Raw genomic sequence first — 13,715 nt, forward strand, 5'->3', positions numbered from 1 at the left:
TAAAATGCTAAAATGATGTCAGCTTTATAAATAAAATGGTTCTCTTACCTGTATCAGGCACTAGTGTTTGGTTTTATCTAAAAAGTTTTTGCATTATATATCATTGGTTTTGTTTGGGGGAAGAGTATAGTGAAAGAAATGCGACTTTTTTGAGAAAAAAAAAATTCCCTTTTCCTAGCTCTTGTCAAAGTTCTACCAAGGCTTTTTAAGTTGACTGTATACTTTTTAAATTCATGCATTTATATGAATGCTTCTCCCTGCTATCATCAGTTTAAAGCTATCACATCTATCAGTTCTGGAGCTGGCTTTTGCTGGTCTGAAAGCCAGATGGTTTTGTCTTCTGATGTGTTCTCCTTTCCAGATCTTTCCCCAGTGCTTGCTCACCCTTTAAAGAAGCTAAGGGCAGTGAGTTTCCCTGTTCTGTTGTACTGCTGAACTCACTGCTCAGCAGGAGGTTTTAAGAGTTGTTTTCCACTGTAGAAACAAGGAGCAAACCCTGCTCATGGGAAGTAGAAGGGTGGCTAGGTTAAAAAAAAGAGAAAAAAAGTAGAAGAAAATTTCTGTGTATCAATTACTGTCTTGCAAGTAAAAGCCCTTGACATGGTCTATAGGTATTCAAGCACCTTTCCCCTGTGTGCCTACCCCTGGGTTGGCTTGTGGTGGTTGGTGTAATGCATGCAGTGCCAGCAGTTTTTGTGATTGCTGCATGCCTTGCTGCCCTCAGGTGTGCAGCTCCCCTCAGGATCACATCAGTGCAGATGGCTGGTGCACTTTGTACATCATCTGGCTTCCCCCTCTAGGCATGGGAAAGGTTTTGGACAACCTTGAAGGGCAGATGCTCTCAAGGAGTGTTTCTGCTTCTGGATCTTTCTTCTTTCCCCTTAGTAATATGAGGACTTCAGAAAAGTTTAACACTTTCCAGGCAGAAAAGTCTGAGTTATCCCCTGACTAGTTTTGAAAATGTATGTTCTGTAACAGGTTCTTTGAATGTAGGTTTCCATAAAATTAACAAAGGCACATTAATAACTAACATTAGATAAAGAGTGGTTTATCTTCCAACTTTGGTGATACTTAAGAGTCTTTTTACAGTAGATGGGCTTAAAAAAAACTACAGCAGAAACAAAGAAATTAGAAAACACATTATTAATTAAAAGGCATATTAAAGGACTTAGGTCTTGAACGTGGAAGTAAAACTTTAAATTTAATAATGTCTGTGTTGGAATTTAATAATGTCTGCTTATTAATACTGATATTGCATTGGGACAAAAAAGAATAGTGCTGGAGATCGATTTTTCCTACTCATTTAGGTGCTTATGGTGATGCACTGATTCCATTAAATGCCACTGATAAAAATATTTTTAGATGTGGTACAAAATCAAAAAAAATTTGTGGTAAGGTCAAAATCAAATTATTATTAAATGAAATTAATATTACCTAGTATAAGCTTAAAACATCTGAATATACAATAGCCCACATACTGTAAGTGTTAAAACACAGGCAGTAAAATGTTATATGCATAAATTTATGCATAGTGTACACTGAGTTTTCATTTACAGCAATAAAGCTCCACTTCTATTGAGTCAGTCAGAAGAATTAGAAAGGATCAGGGATCTATAGCCCTATATTATAAAGGGCTAGAAAGAGAGAATAAATAAACTTTAGCTTTGAAAAATGTGTTAAGTATTTTTATCTTAAAAATTCTTTAAGGAACAACTGGTTAACTCTTCCTTGCCAATCATGATTTTAAATAGTGTTATGGGATTAGATCATGCTTTTCTGTTGCACTAAAAATGAATATTGTAAACCCAGTAGTTTTCTTATTGCATAGTCTGTTATTTGCATCCCTACAGGTAAGTCTAGCCTTTTTAGTAATACATAAAAATTTCTGCTTTTTTTCTCATTGCAGATCCTATAAATATAAGAATTTGACTTGATGTATAGTATAATTTCTTACCACGTTGAGAAATAAGACTGGCTGGTTCATTGGGTGACTGGCATGCAAAGCTATTATAGGTGACTAATGTGCAAAATACTTTTGCTATTGTCAATATAGGAAAGGAAAAAGGAACTACTGGTCTGTTTTTAAAATATGTAGCTTAGTTTTGCAGTTTCAAAGAAACTTCCAATACAGGTTCATCTGTCAGCTTGCATACTATCCTATTGCTCATGTTGTTGACAAAGGTGCTAAATAGTGTTTAGACCAATCTTGACTCTTGATCCATGTGATTCTGAGAGTCTTGAAGTCCAGCCAGACTTTCACTACCTTATGTTCTATGCAACCAATAAAGTCCTTAGTATGACTATGGGGATATTGGGAGAGAATGTGTCAAAAGATTGACTCAGGTTGAAGGAAAGTATTTGTCCTGCTGTCTACATCCACTTGTTTCATCAGAGAGGACAAGTTTATCAGGCAAGATTTCCTCTTGGTAAATCCATACTTGCCAGTCCAAGTCAGGCTGCTGTCCTGAAAAGCTTTTTGGGGACTTGCTTTATAAATTATATAGGGATGCAAGTAAGGTTGACCAGCCTTGTGGTTCTGTGGATATTCCTTCTTACTGTTTTTGGAAATGAAGATGATCAAAGGGCTGAAACACCTCCCCTGTGAAGATTGACTGAGGGAGTTTTGGTTGTTCAGCCAGGAGAGGAGTCTCTGGAGAGACTTTACTGCAATCTTCCAGTATGTAAAGACGCCTGCAGATTATGGCAAGGGCATGTAGTACTAAGACAAGGGACAGTGCCTTTAAGAGAAAAGAGGGTAGGTTTAAATTGGATTTTTCTTTACTGGGAGGGTGGTGAGGCACTGCCATAAGTTCCTCAGAGAAGTTGAGGATGCTCACTTCTGGGATTGGTCAAGTCTATCTTGGGTGGTGCTTTGAGGAGCACGATCTAGCAGAAAGTGTGCCTGCCCATGGCAGGAGGGTTTAAACTAGATGACCTTTAAAGGTCTCTTCCAAACCAAACCTTTCAGTTATTCTGTAGCAGGGAGTATCTCCCCAATGACAACAGTCACTCCATTCAACACTGCTGGATGTATCCTGTCCCATTTTGCACTTCTCCCGTTTACCTCCACAGCTCTAAAATGATTGAAAGAATGAGGCATTCTATCAGTAGATGGAACATATTTTCGTAAAAACTCCTGAAGCCAGTAAATTGAGTTACCAAATACAGGAGCTGTTAACCATTAGAATTAGAAAAGAAGAATACCAAGAGAAGTGGCTAATAATTCAGTTCTTCAGTTTCTTAAAGCAAAATTAGAACCTTCCTGCACTATATGCATCAATCAAACCTCAGTTGTTAGGCTTACTACCAGAGAAGGTGAGTGGAGTCTTTTGTCTTGTCTTGCATGTGACTGCCTACTTAATGGTTCCTTCTTGGCTAGAATCTATAGAATTGCCATTGCAATCATTTCCTCAAGGGAAGCCACTCTCCATGAGCTTTTATTTAATGGTAGAAAGAATCAGAAGAATAAAACAATGACAACAGCTTATCTAATGTTATATCAAAACAGAATTGACGAATTCTACTTTTTCAAAAACTTTTTTCATTTTGGAAGATATGGGATCAAAACCAAAGTATTTTAGTAAGCCTTTTTATGGGAATAACACTTTATATGATGTGCCTTTCCTACACCTTTACTGAACAGATGGGTAGTAATCGGTTATGAGTGCAGTCGGAGCACTAAAGAAAATGTTGTCATTTTTTCTCCTGCTAGCCATTTATCTATTTAATTCTTTGACAGAACGGAGGAAATGTAACTAAATGTTCTGTTTTAATTAAAATGAAAGTAAATCTATTAGTCAGGGAAACTCTGTGTTCTGTTTATGCTTGGGGAATAGAAAAAACATATGTCTCTGCTTCATTGTTTGTCACCATCTAACACGAGGTTATTTCTTGTTGCTTATTTAGCCTATTAAACAGATCATACTAGTCATAAACTTGATTTTTCTTAATTCTAACTAATTGCAGTGGGCACTAATAAGTAAATGGCAAAAGAAAAGCACATCCTGAGAAGCATTCCAGTAGATGGAATGATCTGCCTTTAGCATACTGTGTACTGAGTCTAAGAGAAGCAATTTCTCTATCTTAGTAAAGATAAAAAATACATAATATGCCCCAGAAATAATGTCCTTTTGGATTATATTATGAAAATCTGTCTTTATATTGTCCCAGAAATCTTTGCTTGTTAGTATTTTCCTACCACTAAGCAATACTTTATTAAAGCTATAGTTACAGTGGGAAAGAAGGTTGTATCACACTACCAGCTGTAAAAGCCAAACTCCACCAAATATAATGTTCATTATTTGAAAAAGGGATATTTGTATCTGATGTTTTGTAAAGAGTACCTGAATAACCATTCGCAAGAATTCAGTGGGAATCTTGACTTGAGAGGATTTAATACTGGTCTGTGTATGAAAAAGGTTTATTTTTGACTACATTAATTTCAAAGCCATCAAGACAATTTCATTGACAGATTTAAACTTACAAAAATGTCACCCATTACACATGAACATTATACAGTTACCAAGACGTATCCCATTTTACACTGGTCAGTGCATGATCCACAATTACACAATTGTATTAGTTTCCCAGGAAACAGCCCAATTAAGCAAGTTTCTTGATTGAATAGTGTCTATTATAAACATTAGTGAGAAATTCCACAGGATGGGCAGAAAGGTCTACTAATGTCTAAGTTAATTACTTCACTGCCTTCAGCTGAGCCTTCTTTCTTGTCTATTTCCATGCAGACACTGAGAGATTGACACACTATGCTCTTCTTTTGTGGCCCTTTACTTTGTTTTCCATCTTTCCTGCATTCAGAAAGGGACTGATTAGCTCAGAGTTTTATGGTAACAGGTAGCAAAATGCCAGGCATTATGTTGTTTTCTCCAAGTCCTGTCAGTATATTTTGCCTGCTGTTTCATGGAATACTAAAGGCAAGTGACTATATTATCACAAGTTTTTGTGACTGGCAACTGTTATTGGCATCATATATCTAGGAACAGCTGTTGTTGTTTTATTAGAAAATACTCCAGTGATGCTTAGTGTAGAAAGGAGCCAAGGCAGTATCAGCAGTGTCATTCCCTCTGCAATTAGTATAGTGTAGAATTTACTAACCTGTATTAAAAATTTACTTTTTCTAATCAACTATTTAAATTTTCTAGAGGAAATGCATGCCTTACAGAATATTCGGAGACCATATGCAAAATAAATTGTCTTAATCCTATTTCCTCTGAATATTGTGCACATTACCAAATTAAAACTAAAAATATGGAGGCATGATATGAGAAACCTCCAGAGAGTCTTCATTAGGAGCATGAAGATAGCTCAGTTGTATGTTCATTTACTAGACAAGTTAAAAATTTCTGTCCCACTGTTATGTATCAGAATATGAAAATTTTTACTGCCATGATCTATTTTGGTATGATTTTCTGTTAGCTATCTAGAGATGGGAATGTAACAATATTGTAACAATGTAACAATTTGATATCAAAATTATTTTTGCATTTTTATATTTTACTACATTTAAGTCCTCTTCGAAATTGAAATAGCAGTAGTGTGGTGAGTCAATTATGTCTCATTGTGATTCATCATCAAACTATATACATTATTTTTATATTCAACTTGACATATTAACGCTTTTTAACTTGAGGCCCCATATTAATTCCACTTGGTGATATATTTTTGGATGACCATTTCCAAAGAACTGTCATTAGTAAACCACATACAAATTCTAAGAAAATTCATTTCTGCATAAATTAGTAGCTGTAAGAATATTTATTAATAAAAGCAAATTAAAATGTTCATCTACTAAGACAAGAAACAGATATTGCTGGAGAGTGTCAAATATGTTCTTAGACGTATGTTTGGGACCACCTCTTATGTGCTGCAGCTGAGAAGAAAAATAATGATTAGTGAATGTGAAATTTGTGGCAGGAAATGGTAGAATCCTTTGTTTTCACTCTTTCAAAACTAGTAAAAAGGGAAGGGGTTTGTAATTTTCTGCAGACTGAGAAGACCCTGCTGGAAGTAAGGGTTACTATGTTATTCCCTGGTGCTTTTGAACAAGAATATGAAAATTCCCAGAGCAATTGCTCTCAGTGTGTGAGCAGAGGTACCTGGCAGCAACTGAGCAAATTTCCTTCAGCTGCAGCTATTAGAGTACACAAGTTTAAGAAAGAGTTGGACTTAAACTTGGCAACATCATTATCCCAATGTGATCTTAGCCATTCCTCATCTACCTGTCTTGTGTACAGAAACTTTGTAATCTATAAATGAGCTGGAATTTTCATTACTTTTTGTATAAATGAACCACTTAGTGTTTTTCTAATTGGTTGACTGTTAGCTGGGTGATTAGTTCTCTAGCAGTTACCTGCAAGACAATCAATTCATGTTTAGCATATTAAACACCCCCAAAGAGAGACTGATTTTATGAGCATATTCTATTACTTATTAACTGGAGCTGCAAAACAAATTTTTTTTAATCTGCAGAAACTAGTTTTCTTTTGGTACAGCTGTATATTTCCTTCATAACTAGTCTATGTCCTTTTCAGTACTGCTTTTAAATATAGCAAGTCCCGAAGTCAGAAGGGACAAAAAGAGCCTCTTCTTCTCTTCTACCCCTGCAATCAGTGTCAGGAGCTCTTCAGTCTGGGAAGGGAACTTATTTAACGTGATTGATGTTCTGTATTTTGCTATATTGCTAGAATTGTGTAAGTTTGCTGGATTCCTTAGGCAAGACCCATGCATACAATGACTTCAAGGGTTATATCCAAATTTCCCTGGAATCCCTTTGGGGATACTGCTGGAGTCCCAGACAGTAACTTCATTTTGAGGTTCTTTTCATCAGACTTTTTTTCCCCATGACAAATTCAAAATCTTTTAGCATTGAAACTGATGAAAGGATTGACCTAACATCAGTAACACCAAATCTCAGTATTTAGTCTTAAAATGTAGGCTTAAAAGAAATGTCAGAGTTCATTGAGGCTAGTTTTTTCAAACTGTCAGCTTTTTCCTTGAAATGGCATAATTTTGAATTCTTAAGAAAACTTTGATCATTGTCTATCAAATTAGCCTGCAACAGTGGATATAATCCCTTTAAACAGATATTCTTTACTCCTGCCTCTGAGAAGTCTCTGAAATATGTCAATACAAGTGCTTGTGCATGTATTTAATTTATATGTATATATGAAGAAAGAATTGCAGATTTTCACCTTCTAAATGCTTTTCGAAGCATCAAGACTTCCCTCTGCTTGTCAAACATCTTATTGCAGAAACAAATTATTTGATGACACATGTTCTGAGTATCTGGTGAATATTCATAATTTTGTCTTATTCACTGGAAGTTACTGAGAAAATACCTTAAAATAAAATGTTTTGCTTCTAGCCATATCCCTGGGTTGTTACACCTAAGCAGCATGTCATCCAAGGGTAGGTAGGCTGAAAGGTAACCCTGTATTTTATCCCTTTCAGTTTATGCACTGAGGTGGGAATCTTTGGAGGATGGTTTGACATAAATTCGTTTTCATGTTATATTGTCTGGAGTTTAAGAGAATGAAAGGAAACGTGTCTTTTCACTCCTTTTTTGACTCCTTTTTTCCCCTCCTTGTTACTAATACAACTACTTCCCTGGCAAAGAGATTAAAAATTTGCTTCTGCCATAGTGCAGTAAAATAGTGAAAGCATCTGGGTAGAAGCAACCCATCCCCCAGATCATGAGATCTGTCTGAATGTAGAGCTATGCACAACCTAACAGAAGTTGCATGAGAGAGAACACTCTGAAGACTGTGTATTAAAGCATTGATTCATATGTGCTGCAGCTGCAAGCCAGAGGAGATATAAATTGCAAATTGAAACAGCTTCCATTTCATTCCCTCCAAGAGCTTACATCCCCCAAATTCAAACAACTAGCTGCTTCTTGCCTTCAATTCCCTATCCTGCTAGCAAAATCATTTTTAATGTATGTCACTGAGCAGCTCAGAGCGATTTTGTTTGAAAAGTTCTCAAAATCCAGCAGCCCAAGTGATCTCAGTGAGCAGTGTTGTTCTTTCCATCTAATCTGGTGTAACAGCTTTCCTTCTGGTTATGTTAAATTGTAGAATTACTCTTTTCAGCTCTGCTTTTCAAATCTAGATCATTTTTACATGGGGTACCTCTCATTTATACTTCAGATGCTGCTTCTGACTGTAAAACATTAAAAAAAAAAAAAGGCAGTAGCTTTCTTTTCTTTCATCCTGTCATTTCCTGCTGGAGCTTTGGGACTCAGGCACACTGGTTTCATGGCTCACTCCAGGATACATGTCCTGCTGGCTGGAAGCAAAGCTCCTTTGCACCAGCAGGGAATGTGCCATGGCTTTCACTTATATGTTAATTACATTTTTAATATGCTGCTTTAGCGGGTTGAGTAAGCAGAGTATGACACGGTTGCCCCGTTCCTGAAACCCTGAATCAGGAGAATGCCATTAATCTTAATTCCAAATAAGGTGTGTTTGGAGTAAAGATGTTATACAAGGTCCAGATTTTTGAATTACTTTTGCACCAACTAGCCTGCCTTGATCCAGACCAGCCTGAAAGGGCACAAATTATCCACCAGCTTACAGTCACTGGTGTAGTGATATGAATATAGGGATGTCAGAGGGCAGGAAATCTTTAAAGGAGTGGGACTGATCTGGTAGGGGACAGGTTGCTAACGTGGCACCTCCTGTGCCCCACCAGTATTGGAAGGAGGCATTAAAGGGAATCATTCAATCTGAATCTTACAGCCGGACCGTGTGGACGGCTGATGAACGAGCCAGCAGTGGAATGTTTAGCAGGCTGTGACGACTTTGCACAGAAATAGGAAAATTTATCGCCGGCTTGCCACAGCAGTACCGTACTGCCCGCTTTCGGTGGTGCGCCCTTTCTGTGCACTCCCGCCCCGCTCGGCAGCCCAACCCTCCCGGCTCCCGGCCCCCCTTCCCGGCACCGAATTTAGGGGCTAGCTGTCACCAAGCTGGAGCCGTCCTTCTTCTGCACCTCAAGCACGAACAGGGGGGTTTCGCAGCCGCCGCGCAGTTACCGGACAAAGATATCCCTGTGCCCGAACACACCGGTTATATCGGTACGAGAGGACGGACGGACGGACGGATGGATGGATGGATGCATGGATGGATGGATGGATGCATGGATGGATCGGTATGTAGATGGCTGAATCGCGCATCTGCCCGAGAGCCGGGGCTAGCCCGGCTCTGCCATTGCGCGCAGGAGGCTGCCTGCATCCCCAAAGAGCTGGGAAGGGAGAAAACAAGGCGGGGAGGGGAGAAGAGCGGGGGCGGGCAGGGAGGGGAGGCGGGCGGGCGGGCGCGGAGCGGGGCGGGGGCGGGCGGGCGGCGCGGCCAATCGCCCGGGCTGCCGGCGCTGCAGGAGCGGCGGCGCGGGGCTCGGGGCTCCGAGGGATGCGGAGCCGGGGCCCGGTACCTCTCTGAGGACGGCGAGCAGCTGTGCCGCCAGCACTGCGAAAAGTCCCCATTTGCTTCTTATAAATTAAAGTGCCTTGTCACCAGTTAGGGCAAGTCAGCCAAGGTAAGGCTTAAATAAAATGACACTTTAATATGTGGCAACATGGATATTTCTGTACAGCGGTGCCGCTAACACAGACTTCTAAGTAGCGCAAAATATTTTGTGCAATAATGCTGTCGTAGTGGGTGCACAACCTGTAATTTGTCTGTGTTAAAGTTGCCGCTGGTACGTAAGCCTTACCCTTGTGGTGCTGTAGGAACGTGTTTGCTTATCCGAGGCAGTTGCAAAGGGACCTGCAAAATACAGGCGTAGAAAGGTAGCGGCGCTCTGTGTATGTGTTTGTGTGTGACCGTGTTCGTAATACCTACAGTTCTGCTCCTTAACTTATGGGGATAATGTGCAGATGCATTTTAATGGTGACGGCAGACAGATTATTCTTTGGCTCAAGTCTCATATGTGAGCCTTTTTATACAATAAAACCGCATGCCATGTTGAACTATATGTGAAGAACATTAGGCTTGGTATTTGAATAGCAATTTCAGGGGTTTGGGTTCCCCCCCCTTCCCTCCCCCCCCCATGTTTGTAACATTATGTGTGATAACTGAGGATTGGAATTGCAGCAAAAGAAGACCTCCTGCGGATTTGCCTTTAGCTGCTTGTTAAAGCTTAAGCAGTCACCTAACTTTACTTTGGGTAAAGGGCACTGTAAATAATGCACAGGCAGAAATAAATCCTCTCTTCATCTCCTCCTAGCACACCCCAATAGTACCTCACCTAATGAGCAAAAACTACCATGTACCTTTAGTTCACACCACATTTTGACTGATGGAACTGTCAGTGGTCTGGAACTGAGTGTTTTGGCAAGCAAGGAGTTCCCTAGGATGACTTTGCTAATGTGTGTCTCTGAAAACAGCATAGTCCTGAACCTGTGTGTGTGTGTGTATGTATGCGTCTGTGTGTGCCTGTGAGTCTGTTTTGTGTACATGAGTGACAAGATACAAGGAGGACAGGGTACAGAAGCCAATGAAATGTGGCAAACGCAGATGCCTGCATGTATTTCTCTGACTAGATCTCTGTAAAACAGTATGAGCATTTCTTATATTTCAATGTAGTTTATCATTCAGATTAGGGATTGGGATAAATTCAATTTCATGCGCATCAATGCCCCATTCGTTTTTCACAATCAAAGGAAATACAATGGAAGACACAGGTAAAATTATGACTTCAGTTAATACAGGTGATAAAATCACTTCCTATATTCAAGGTACAGAATGTATTTTTCATTCCAAGACACTAGGCATAGCTCCTTCCTTTCCAAATCTTTACTTCTGTGCTGCAGTCAACCATACACAGTTGTGTGAAAACACTGAAGCCTTCCTTCTGCATAAATTGTCCTTCTACTGAATAATAGTAAATGTTAGTTTTCAGGGCAAATATAAAATTAATTTAAAAGTTTGCCATGTTTGGCATTTTACCTAACTGTAAAGGTAAGAAGATTTAGAGAAATAACCAAAAGACTTCTTTAACCTACTTCAACTGCCTTTGACAGAATATTTCATTTTATTTCATTTCATATTTTTCTGAAGAAGACATAATATGGTATAGTTACCTAATGCAAATTATGGTATGACTCTTTTTTTTGTTATGTATACCTATGGAAACAATGTAATATTTTACTTTTGTAGTTAAAGTTACTGATCATCCTACTTAAGAACCACAATAAATAACTTTTTTCATTTCTGCTTAGAAAATGTCAATCAAACAGAAAGCAAATAATCCAACAAAAAACCTACAAAATGAATCAAGAAAACAACCAAACCAACACATTCACTTTTACCTGCTTTTTTCTAAAAATTGACTGGAGAAATAGTGTGTCAGACAACACTTTCCTTTAAATAGGAGCAAATTCAGTGCACAAGCATGTCTTAGGGGGCACTGTGCTGCTGACTGAACCATTTACAGATGAGATCCAAAACTAAATGCCTTCAACTTGCAGGTACTGAAGATCCTGAAAGACTTTCTAGGATAACATTGTTGACTCTGCTATTAGGACAAAATGCCAGTCAAAATTTTTTATACTTTGCCTAGTTTAATTCCTCAAGTAGCTTAATTTGAGAGCATTGTTCTTTACTACCTACATTAAAAAATGTTGTTTAGTGTTTTTGTCCTGCAATGCAGAGACTGTAACTCAGCCACTTTGTTGGTGCATGCTTTGCTAATTCATGGTAGTAGCTCTGGTGAACATATGCAAAGTTATAAAACAACTGGGGATAAATGTCTTCAACATCCAAAATTAGTGTATGAGGGTGCATGTGTGCACGCCAGAGAGGCACAGTTGTTACTGCACCAGAGCTGACATTCCTGTGGTGCGTAAAATTTACATAATACCCTTCAGGGAATAATCTGTACTTAAAAGTGACTTTAATTTTTTTTTTCTTTTTGTAATTTTGTCTCTGAACTCTTAAGCTCTATGAGCTCTAAACATTAAAAATATGAGCAATTGAATTACTAGTTCTCAATATGGTCATATGGAAGATTTCAACCTTTATCTCTGGCTGATAAATGAAACTTGAAAGGTATGAAAAATTCTGTTAACTATAGCTCCTGCTCCTGGTTAAGAGCTGCATTTCTGTTAATACAATTAGTGCTAAAAATTATCAGTCTTATCAGATTGAATAAAACCAGCTAAATACCAGTGAGTCATCTGTTCCATGCAGATGAACTGAGTTCCTGTTTGGACAGCTAACAGCTAGTTAGCCCTGGCAGACCTGTCCTTCAAAGGGGCCTAAATCAGCCATCATGACACCATGGAGCACAGTTTCATTGCTGATAGCAATGCAAAATAAAGGTGGCAGCTGATAGGGCAGGAAGCAGACAAAATACGTAGCAAAACTCCCCCAACAACATAAAGTGATTGCATTCATAGAAGAGATTCTATGCATCTTCTCTTAGAAGACGATGATACATGTGCAAAGGTCATGAGAAGAAACTCCATATGAAAACCGCAGCATAGCCTGCACAGGTCTATGTAAGCCAGCACATATATCTCACTAGCATAATTATGGTGGAAAACTTATTTTCCATTATCAGTAGAGCTGCAGTTTAAATAGTATGTATATAATCTGGTGATAAATCAGGGCAAAGTGCTTAAACTTCATCATATACTTGATTGGCAGACTTGGACAAGTCCCTAAAGCACTCTATAACTTCATGTGTGACATGAGCATTGCATAATAACTGTAGAATGAACAATGAATATTACATGATCCTGTTTAAAAAAAAAATTGCAGAACCTAATACTGCGTGTGTTGTCTCCATTACTCTGTTCCTTCTGTTTTGAATTATACACAATTTTGCCATCCATTTCCAGCAAATGAAGCTACATGGAATTTGGAAAGTCAAAGAAAGAAAGTGGAATTTTTAAGAAACTTCTAAATTGAGGGCTAAACAAATCATGTATCATATAAGGGACAACAAAGATTGGCATGATAAGATTTTTTTTTTTTCCCTTCAAAACCAGGTTTTATCCAGAAAACAGTTAATGCTGAAATGTTTTAAAAGATGGTTTTAATAATGTACCATTACTTTTTTTTTTTGACTGGTTTTAAGAATCAACAGAATTTAAAATAAAAAATTTTGAGGTTGAAAGGAGTGAATAAGGCTGAACTCCTGTTTAGGGGTTGTGCTTATGTGGAGGAAGTTGTTGTTTCAGGGGTTTCTTTTGGGGACTGGGGTTTTTTTTTAAGTAATGTCTTTGTGGATTGAACACAATCAGAATAACATAATCATGAAGCTTTATAAGTAATCGACAGGCAACTTGGTAGCATTTGCACATCTGCAGTCCTTATATAATGAAAATACATTCAGCAGTTTTTTGAGGCCTATAAGAAATACAGTTTTGCTTGATGGCAATTGTCATTTGTATTTTTATGGAATTTATTCAAATCTGAGTAGAGGTAAAGCTGGGTTTGTTATCATAGAAAAGACAAAGCATTACTTTACTCCCTACTCCTAGTGAAATTGTTTGCTTCTTTTAAGCAGATCTTCTTGCAAAAGGGAGTATATTTAGGTCACAGACAAATTATTCCATTCTCACTTCACCTTACCTAGGTTTCAGTACAATTTATCCAGTGCTTACAAGGCCAAATTATCAAGGCTGCTTGTGAAGTGGGGTGTAAAAATACACAAGCTAGCTGAGGCACCAGCTGCATTTCTACGCT

At 38.3% G+C, this 13,715-nt stretch overlaps 1 protein-coding gene across 13 annotated transcripts in view; it reads left to right on the top strand.

The window, feature by feature from the left end:
• The window catches only part of CDH18 (cadherin 18), a 493,283-nt gene that overhangs the window by 252,122 nt on the left and 227,446 nt on the right, over window positions 1–13,715 (top strand). For 3 of the 13 annotated variants that reach the window (XM_054514199.1, XM_054514200.1, XM_054514208.1), the window contains exon 1: window positions 8,924–9,171. The exons of 4 other annotated variants lie outside the window; for them this stretch is intronic. The gene's annotated coding sequence lies outside the window, so the exon portion shown is untranslated. Of the gene's footprint in view, window positions 1–8,923; window positions 9,172–9,408; window positions 9,559–13,715 lie in introns of those variants that run through there. 6 more of the 13 variants (XM_036400398.2, XM_054514206.1, XM_036400415.2 and 3 more) reach the window with 2 other exon arrangements.

Source organism: Molothrus ater, chromosome 1 (genome assembly GCF_012460135.2).
Source record: "Molothrus ater isolate BHLD 08-10-18 breed brown headed cowbird chromosome 1, BPBGC_Mater_1.1, whole genome shotgun sequence".
NCBI lineage: Eukaryota > Metazoa > Chordata > Aves > Passeriformes > Icteridae > Molothrus > Molothrus ater.